The sequence below is a fragment of the Notolepis coatsorum genome (genome assembly GCF_963971535.1).
Source record: "Notolepis coatsorum genome assembly, chromosome: 3".
NCBI classification, from domain to species: domain Eukaryota; kingdom Metazoa; phylum Chordata; class Actinopteri; order Aulopiformes; family Paralepididae; genus Notolepis; species Notolepis coatsorum.
Window position 1 is genome coordinate 88,001,367 of NC_140167.1, and position 10,736 is coordinate 88,012,102.

The following is a 10,736-nucleotide window of genomic DNA, read 5'->3' on the forward strand; positions in this document are numbered from 1 at the left end:
ACTGGTTGGTTGGTTGGTTGGTTTGGTGCCTGGCTGGCTGGTTGGTTGGTTGGTTGGTTTGGTGACTGGTTGGTTTGTTGGTTTGGTGCCTGGCTGGATGGCTGGATGACCACAGGGCTGGCACATCTTGAAGAGTTCCAATACAGGACTGGTACATAACTGCTTTTGTATCTTGCCTCACAGCCTTGTCGTTAGAAGATGATGGTCACGGTCAACTGATGGTTGTTTACAGTCCCATCTGTAATGAAGCAATGATGCAATTAAAGTTAATTAAAAATAATCATATAGTAGTCACTAGTCAGTGGTATAATCTCAGATCAGCCTGGACCATTGGAGTCCAGATTACCTTACTTACAGGCAATGAGCTGTTGACAGAGCCAAAAAATAACAATGGTTAGTAGGTTTTACTAAATACTATTACTAATTCAGATTCAGATTCAGATTTCTTTATTCACCATATTGTACAGGTACAAATGGAACGTGATTTGACATTTCAGTGCATGATTGATTTTTTCACAAATAGGAACAACATAATAATAATAATGATAAATAAATAAGTGCAAAACAGGACAGAACAGTGAGACAACAATAAGACAGTAAAGTGCAGTGGTGGGGGACATGGATACAGTGCAGCACAGTTCAAGTCCAGAGTACTATTTATTACTAAATACTATTACTAATACTAGTACTATTTATTACTAAATACTATTACTAATACTAGTACTATTTATTACTAAATACTATTACTAATACTAGTACTATTTATTACTAAATACTATTACTAATACTATTACTATTTATTACTAAATTACTAAATACTATTACTAATACTATTACTATTTATTGCTAAATACTATTACTAATGCTGGTACTATTTATTACTAAATACTATTACTAATACTTAATACTTATTAGGATTTTAGATGCCCCACGTGTGAGAGGAAAGAGGAGGAGGTGGTTGGAGATGGTGGTCTAGTGGTGGGAGGGGAGGTGCTGGAGGAGGTGAAGCAGTTTCGCTATCTGGGAGATGTGATGGACTGTGAGGCGGGAGTGGCTGCAGTGTGGAGGAGGTGGCGGGAAATTAGTAGGCTACTGGTGAATCGAAACATAGAGGTAAAGATCAGAGGAGGGATATATGAAGCATGTGTGAGATCAGTTCTCCTGTATGGTTCAGAAATGTGGGCAATGACAAAAAGGGTGATGGTGGTGTTAAGGAGCTGCGATCGGAAGATGTTGAGGTATGTGGCGGGAGTCAGATGGCAGGACGGGAGGACCAGTGCCGAGGTGGATGAGATCTGTGGTGTCGGGGAAATTGATGTCAAGGTGAGATATGGACGTCTCAGGTGGTTTGGACATGTGAGAAGATCGGAGGAGGGGGGGATATTGAGAGGGGTGGAGGAGATGATTGTGGATGATGGGCGGAGGCCGAGAGGGAGACCGAAGCAGACGTGGAGGGGATGTGTGGGAAATGATATGAGGGATCTGGAGATACATGTAGAAATGGCACAAAACCGTGCCCAGTGGTGTGGAGTCATCGCCCCGTCCAACCGCACTCTAGTGGGAGAAAAGGACGTAAAACGAAGATGATGATGATGATGATGATGATGATGATGAATTGAATACTATTACTAATACTCGTAGACCTACTATTTATTACTGGATAGAGCAGGCTGTGGGACCTAGCAGACCATTTTTCACAGCAGTCGAGAGTAAGATCACATTTAGCTGTGAACAGGGTCATGGTTAGGGTCAGGGTCATGGTTAGGGTCATGGTTAGGTAGTTAGTGGTTACTTCATGTCTGTGTTGAATTCTGGTACATTTAGATTAGAGCTTCATGTTTCTGTTGTCATGGTTACGTCATCATACAATGAGGTGCCACGTGTTGTCGATAAAGGTAATAAATAGAGATAAAGGTACAAATCATTATTTTCTTTCAGTTTTCCCCTTGAATAATGAGGTTGAGACGCATTTCTGACTTATAACGCGCCCTCCCCCACCAGCTCGCTGGGCGTGTTTTGCATGTAGCCAATTATACATTTCTTATTGTAATGTGGGAAATAGCGTCATATTCACTGTTGCATAGAAAGGGTGATGTTCATTTAGCCGCAGTATATTTAATCAGTGTATGGATTTTTATAGAAACCATGTGATTCTGTTAAACAACCTAGCATTTCTATTTATTTATTTATTTTTACGAACTCTATTTGCGTACCCCTTGCAGTCCTCCCACATAGCCCTAGGGGTACATGTACACGTATACCCCCATCTGAGAAACAGTGCTCTAAAGCACATCATATAATGAGTCTATAATGAGTCTTTTTTCATTTTTTTTCTTATTCCACATTTCCTGTATGTAGTGAGTGAGGTATTCAAACGTGTGACATGTTCATATTGGTACAAATAGCACCTTTAACCGATTTTGCCCAATCCCTGTGGGGATATTTGGTAAGGATAGAAGTACAAGAGCACACACACACACACACACACACACACACACACACACACACACACACACACACACACACATACATATACTAACACATATACACAGATGCACACAGACATATACACACACACTCTTATACACACTAACACATATACACACAGATGCACACAGACACATACATACACACACACACGTATATACACACGTATACCCAAATGTTTGCACTACAGGGTCAGGAGATCACATGTGCTTGTGGGCGCTCTGGGACCCATAGAAACAACAGGTACAAAACACACATGGCTGACACCCTCCCTTGCGTGTGTGTGTGTGTGTGTGTGTGTGTGTGTGTGTGTGTGTGTGTGTGTGTGTGTGTGTGTGTGTGTGTGTGTGTGTGTGTGTGCGTGCGTGCGTGCGTGTGCGCGCGTGTGTGTGTGTTTATGTGTGTGCGTGCGTGTGTGTGCGTGTGTGTGTGTGTGTGTTTATGTGCACAACCTTACGTGCCTGTATATGTATGTCTCTATTTACCAAACGTCAAGCAGCGCTGAGCTTGTCCAGAGCTCCACATCATAGGAATAAGATTTTCTTCTCTGCCAGATCATATTACTGTGTGTATTTATCAGTAGAATGAACAACTGACAAACATGGCTGGTAAATTGTTTAGTTGGCTGGCTATCTGGTTGGTTGATTGGTTGGTTGGTTTGGTGACTGGCTGTTTGGTTGGCTGGTTATCTGGCTGGATGTCTGGTTGGTTGGTTTGGTTGGTTTGGTGACTGGCTGGGTGGCTGGATGGCTGGTTGGTTGGTTTAGAATGCATTTGTGAAGAGAGTCATTATGGTGAGCAGCATGTCTAGACACATACCCAATATCACACTGAAATGAGATGGAGGCAACAAGCAGGAGAGAGAGAAAGAGGTGGGGGAGTGTGTGTGTGTCAGAGAGAGAGAGAGAGAGAGAGAGAGAGAGAAATAAAGATAGAGAAGGAGAGAGAGACAGAGAGAGAGATAAGGAGAGATATAAATAAAGAGAGAGAAGGAGAGAGAGAGAGATAAGGAGAGAGAGAAGGAGAGAGAGATAAGGAGAGAGAGAAATAAAGATAGAGAAGGAGAGAGAGACAGAGAGAGAGATAAGGAGAGATAGAAATAAAGAGAGAGAAGGAGAGAGAGAGATAAGGAGAGAGAGAAGGAGAGAGAGATAAGGAGAGATGAGAGATAGAAATAAAGAGAGAGAAGGAGAGAGAGAGATACGGAGAGAGAGAAATAAAGATAGAGAAGGAGAGAGAGAGAGAGAGAGAGAGAGAGAGAGAGAGAGAGAGAGAGAGAGAGAGAGAGAGAGAGAGAGAGACCAGAGGTGGCCAGCACACTCACTGTGGCAATAAGCCCCATCTATCAGAACGATCGATGCTCACTGACAAGTCACACTGTGTGTTTGTGTGTGTGTGTGTGAGGGAGTTCATATTTGTATTTGTGTGGTTATACGTGTGTGTGTGTGTGTGTGTGTGTGTGTGTGTGTGTGTGTGTGTGTGTGTGTGTGTGTGTGTGTGTGTGTGTGTGTGTGTGTGTGTGTGTGTGTGTGTGTGTGTGTGTGTGTGTGTGTGTGAAAGATAGATAGAGAGAGAGAGAGCGAGAGAGAGAGAGGGAGAGAGGGAGAGAGAGAGATAAAGAGAGAGGGATAGGGAGAGATAAAGAGAGAGAGGGGGCTGTGGTTACAAAGGGGCAGAGTGACAGACAGTTTTCAGATTGTATTAAGTATTGTGACAGTATATAGTATTAAGTATTGTGGACTGCAGTGCAAGTATATAAGATACAAACTATAACTACACTTTATTCAGATCAGGCTGTATGATAATATGACGTTGACTTCACATTCTCACATGTTGATGCTTTCATGTCTGATGTGAAATAGAAGACATACAATTTTTTTTTAAATTAAAATAACTCCTATTAATTCTATCCGGACATTTGTCACGAGTGAGGAGTTTACCCACTCTCGATTTGTGTGTGCGAAAACGAAAAGAAATAACTGCATTGAAATTAAGGGTGGGATTTCATTGAAATTAAGGGTGGGATTTCAGTGAGCATTTATGTAGCGTGACTGACAGTGGGAGGGAGACGGCTGAGAGGGTGTGTGCAGAATAATTGGAACTTCAATGCCCACAATCCCCCACAGACTCCTAAGCCCCGCCTCCCCCTCCCCCTTCCAGTCAGCGGCTGACCGAGTCACAATTGGTTCATTCGCCTGTGATGTCAGGACCCAACGTGGGGTAAGTTGAAGGCGATTGGTTTAAACAGGCGGTTGTTTCGTCCAATCACAACAGAGATAGCGCTTAAAGACAGGGGAGAGCTTTTAAGGTGGAACGGGAGAGTTACAGATCTCTCTCTCTCTTCCGTTCTAAATGAAGACATGTAAAGCTCATAACATGGACTTCCCTTGTTGTTTATGGTTATTGATAAGACTGGGGGGGGGCGGTTATTGATAAGACTGCATGCCACAGACGATTACATCACGTTATTGGACAATAGCTGCATTTTTTGTTAAGTTTAGTTAAGTTACATTACATTGTTTCCACTGGCAGTTGTTTTTGGCCGGTTTGTAGATTCCCTGCTGTTTGACGACAACAGAAATCGTTTCTGTTTTGGAAGCCTTTGGCCTACTTTTACTAGAACCAGCTACAACTACACAGACTGTCCATCGGCCTTGTCGCTAGTAGGGCTACAGCAACAGTTTGACATGGAGACCGTGACCGTGATCTGATTCTCATCCTAATCACAGTGACGTTTGCAACGGCCACGTGATCTGACCAGCGATAGCCTATACTCGGCTAAAAGTAGGCTCTGCTACACTTCTAATTGCTATTATTACAACCATTTAGCTTACTGCACACGTCACGTTCGTCATTTAATTTCAATGTAGCGTGTTCAAAATGTCAATTCTATGTTGAAACTATAATTGACTATCTTAGACCTTCCGATGTTACCTTGTATATTCATTTCAACAGATTGATACGTTTTCTATTTTGGTAACTCTGGTGGTTACTGACCTACAGCGTAGTAACTCTGGTTATAATACTGAATACTGACCTAGATAAGATGATCCTTTATTGATCCCCTTGGGGACATGCGGGTGTCAACGCAGCATGGGGGGGGGGGGGTACAGGGTGGGGGATGCATAGCTTCACAGTCCTATTCCTCCTATACTCTATTACTTTATTACTATATTACTATTATTATTGACATTATTATTTTGCACATGTTATATCTTATGTTGTATGCCAGTGGTGATGTTCCTAACAAATTTCGTTGTACCAACAATGACAAATAAAGATCTATTCTATATTCTATTCTATTCTATATACACTATAGGTACATGAGTAACTCTGGTTGTAATACTGAATACTGACCTACAGCATAGTAACTGGTTATATTACAGACCTCTTTCACAACACGTCACTGCTGCTGTCACACTGATAATAGTAATAATAATAATAAATAACCAAGGTAAAATATACAGTGGGGCGGAGTTTACCACAGAGTATCTGAGATGTAGCAGTACTGTCTATCTGTATGTCATGTATGTCATATATGTCCTGATGAATTGAAAATGGGGGACCCTGATGTAAACAAGACGAAAGTCTTTCTCTGGTCTACATCCCCTTAACAATTGTGTGTATTGAGCTGTACTGTATTGTACCCATTCTGCAATCTGTTAATAAAGTTTTCAATCAATCAATCAAAACTCACCTCAGAGAAGTAGTATTTCTTTAGGATCAGTCAGGGTCAAGGGATGTCATGTGAGTGTTTATTTACCTGCACAATCCTGACCATTAGATAACCTTTGGTCAGTACAGTGTCCTACCTGAAGGGGGCGTCTCTTTAGTCTTTTTACCGTTATACTGCCCCTTCAACTGTTCTCTCGTCGCTGACGTGTGCAAAACGTTGGCTCCTGTCGTTCCTTATTGTTCAGCGGGAGCTGGGGATGTTTATGAAAACCTTGTAGTGCAGCCAGACCTTCTCTTTTGTCCTGGACGACGGGTGTTGTTGTTTGATGTCAATCATATTATTATTAGTGCTGTCAATAGATTACATTTTTTTTTACTAATTAATCTCACAATTTTCTGTAATTAATCTAGATTAATCTAGATTAAAAATAGCTTTTTTCTATTTAAGACCGAAGCTTGTAACAGATATTTACTCGAGTAAAATCATGGAATTAATATAAAATCAACACAAAGAAAGTATATTTAGATTCAAAGACTATTTTAATAGCTTTCTTTGAATACAGTTTCTCTCCTGTGAAATACAAATGTTCAACAAAACCATCAACATTGACTCAGCTAGACCTCTTTCTTATATCCGCGGCGCTAAGATTGAAGATTTTTCACTCTATAGATTAATCTAGATACATTTATTTTAATGCTTTAAAATTTAAATTAATCTCCAAAGTTAAAGCATTCATTTTGACAGCCCTAATTATTATATATATTATTATTATTATATTATATATAATATATAGTGCTGTCAGGCGATTAAAAAAAAATCGAATTAATTACAGGATTTGTAATTAATTAATCTAATTAATCACATTTTAATCGCATAACCATTTTATGCCTGATATTCTATATTCTATAATCACATTTCAAATTGCATGTGTCCGGATAGCAGAATTCAGTACTGTATCTACAAAACCTTCTGTTTAATCATCTTTCATCTATTAATTTGCTTATATTTTTCAGGTCTGGTCAATTTGAGCATGGTTTTATTCACAGTCAAAGATACAAAAAAATTTATTGATATTCTCATTTGGTTCATTACAATTTACTCAAAATAAAATTTTCATTCAATCAATCACCGCGCAGATTGATTGATTGAATGAAAATGTTATTAACAGATTGCAGAATGGGTACAATACAGTACGGCTCAATACACACAATTGTTAAGGGGATGCAGACCAGAGAAAGACTTTCGTCTTGTTTACATCAGGGTCCCCCATTTTCAATTCATAATGAATTGTAACTAAGTAAGGGTGCAACTTGCACCGTGCAATCCATTCTTTGTGGATCTAGCCCACAGTATTTCTGACACTGGGAATACATTCCCTGAGATCCATAGATGTCCCTAGAATCAGATACCAAGAACATGCAAATGGACCATATTAAAAAAAAAAGTCTGTAAATGTGTATTCTACGTTCTTATGGAATGAATGAGATACAAAAAAAAGATTATAAAAAAAATATATATATATTTTTTTTGTAATAAATGTTGAGTTATTTTTCATAACGCGATAATTTGCTGTGTAATTAATTATTCTAATTAACGCAATAAACTGACAGCCCTAATAATATAGTAAAGGGTGGCTCATTAGGGTCTACAAACACTTTTGGGGTTGAATATTCTTTCTCTCAATGTTAATTAATGTTTATGCTGAATGCTGAATGCATTATTCATATTTTTAGTCCTGGTATCTCATAATGTCAATATGATACGGCACGAAATAAACATTTAAAGAGGTAATTTTGCACGGTTGTATTTATTTGCAGAGGTACAACACTGTGAGAGATATGGAATTTCACAGATCTTGTCAATTGAATCAACGCGTTCCATATTCAGACACAATTCTATGATCATTTAATGTCTTCTTAACCCTTTCACTGCCACACTACAGAAGGTTAACACTTTACAATCACACTACCGTGTGGTAGTAAAGGGTTAACCTTTTGTAGTGTGGCAGTGAAAGGGTTAACCTTCTGTGTGTTGTCGCAGTGAAAGGGTTAACCGTTTGCCTGGATGTGACCCGGCTGTTCTCCAACAGGAGAGAGAGAGAGAGAGAGAGAGAGAGAGAGAGAGAGAGAGAGAGAGAGAGAGAGAGAGAGAGAGAGAGAGAGTCTGGAGGATGTGACCCATGCGGTGTCGGCTTTGCGACCCTTCTGTCATCGAACCTGGCTCCTCCTTGGACACCAGCGCACCGTGTCAGAGACGGGCTGGGGGCGGATTAGTCGGTGCCTGATCAGGTCCCAAAGGCACTACTGCCCGGGATAAACTCATTACAACCTGCAAGACACCAGACTACTAGTCTACAGAGAGGCTTTAAATACCTGGTCTGGACTGAGATAATGGGGCCCATGTTTAGATCACTAATACCAGACATTCCCTCTAATAGCAGGTGGAACTGAGCCCAGACCAGGAACAAGGCACAGAATCATTGTTCTGTTCCTATAGTGAGACGTTACTGTGGCTTTCTGTTTTCAGTTGCTTATCGGTAACGGTTTGGGTTGTGTGTGTGTGTGTGTGTGTGTGTGTGTGTGTGTGTGTGTGTGTGTGTGTGTGTGTGTGTGTGTGTGTGTGTGTGTGTGTGTGTGTGTGTGTGTGTGTGTGTGTGTGTGTGTGTGTGTGTGTGTGTGTGTGTGTGTGTGTGTGTGTGTGTGTGTGTGTGTGTGTGTGTGTGTGTGTGTGTGTGTGTGTGTGTGTGTGTGTCTGTATGTATGTTGTGTGTGTGTGTGTGTTACAACCCTGGCTCAAAGGCACGCAACCTATGTGCAAAACCGATACCAAAACCTGTGTTTAACCCAAAAAGCCTACTTTAACAATGAAATACTGATACAAGCTAAAGAACCAAGAATAGAAGAATGTGATGACTCTCTGTTAACCCACACTCCTCTAACCACAGACCCTGCATGTGTGACTCAAGGGCTGGTTTTAAAGCTGCCAGCAGGTAACCAATCAGCAGCAATTAGCTAATTAGCAGCCCTCACCTGCATGCCCAGTGACACAGGAGCAAACAAGGTCATGGTACATAACAGTGTGTGTGTGTGTGTGTGTCTGTATGTATGTGTCTGTATGTGTGTGTGTGTGTGTGTGTGTGTGTGTCTGTATGTATGTGTGTGGTGTGCCTGTATGTATGTGTGTGTGTCTGTCTGTATGTCTGTATGTGTGTGTCTGTACAGTATGTATGTGTGTGTTTGTCCACCACAGATGTATGCTTGTGAAGCTCAGCACTGACAAGACAAAGTTATCAATCTGTGTAAGTATGAGTGTGTGTGTGTGTGTGTGTGTGTAGTTTGTCAAGCTGTGTCAATGTGTCACGAGTGTGCTGTGTGTGTGTGTGTGTGTGTGTGTGTCGTGCGTGTCGTGTGTGTACGTGTGTGCGTGTGTGTGTTACTGAGTCTGTGTCTGAGCTTGAGGGTCTTTGTGCATGACTGATTGCTCTCGTCTGACCACAATTGAAAGGGGATCCATCTCTCTCTCTCTCTCTCTCTCTCTCTCTCTCTCTCTCTCTCTCTCTCTCTCTCTCTCTCTCTCTCTCTCTCTCTCTCTCTCTCTCTCTCTCTCTCTCTCTCTCTCTCTCTCCATCTCCTCAGGTCCACCTTAAGAGGAGCTTTAGCAGCCTGTCGTGTTTGTGTTGAAGCCAACAGGCACAATATATTACAGTCTAGGGCTCGCTGTTGAAAAGCCTGCTGGATCCTCCACTGACCTGCTGTTCTTTCCTGCTTTCCTCTTGCTTTTCTTTTTCCACATTTAGATTAAAAACAAAGCTCTCTCTCTCTCTCCCTCTCTTCCCCTTCCCCGTCTTCCTCTTCTTCTTTTCTACAGCAGCAGACAAGGCAGAGGTTTCAGTGTATGAAGATCTGACACAGAGAGAGAGAGAGAGAGGAGAGAAGAGAAGAGGAAGGAGGAGAGAGCTGTGTTTATGTTTGTATCTGTCCATAGCAGGGAGGAGAGAGAGAGAGGGGCTGCCTATAGATGAAATGCTCTCTGTCATGTCAGTGTGCGTGGACCTTCTTCACTGATCACAGGGCGAGAAAGAGAGAGACAGAGAGAGGGGGAGAGAGAGCGACGAGACATTGAGGGACGAGGAGGACGAGGAGGACGAGTCAAAGTGGGAGTCTCTGGGATCCTGCTGTACGGCAGAGAGAGAGCGTGTTGGATAAACAGACGGATGGACGGAGCTCTCTCCCAGGTGCGTGTTGTCAACAGGAATCCATGTTAATAACAGAGGAGGAGGAGAGACAGCGAGAAAGAGAGAGGGTGACGGAGTGGGAGAGCTTCAGAAGAGCCAGGGAGCAGGACCTGGACTGAGAGAGAGAGAGAGACCAGTGGAGGGCAGAGACGTGGAGGGCCAGGGGACGAGCCTGGCCATCAAGCGGACTGACAGCCTCTCCTCTCCTGGGACCATGTACCCTCAGGGTCGGCATCCGGTAAGTGACCCCCCCTTATGTCTCTCTCTCTCTCTCTCTCTCTCTCTCTCTCTCTCTCTCTCTCTCTCTCTCTCTCTCTCTCTCTCTCTCTCTCTCTCTCT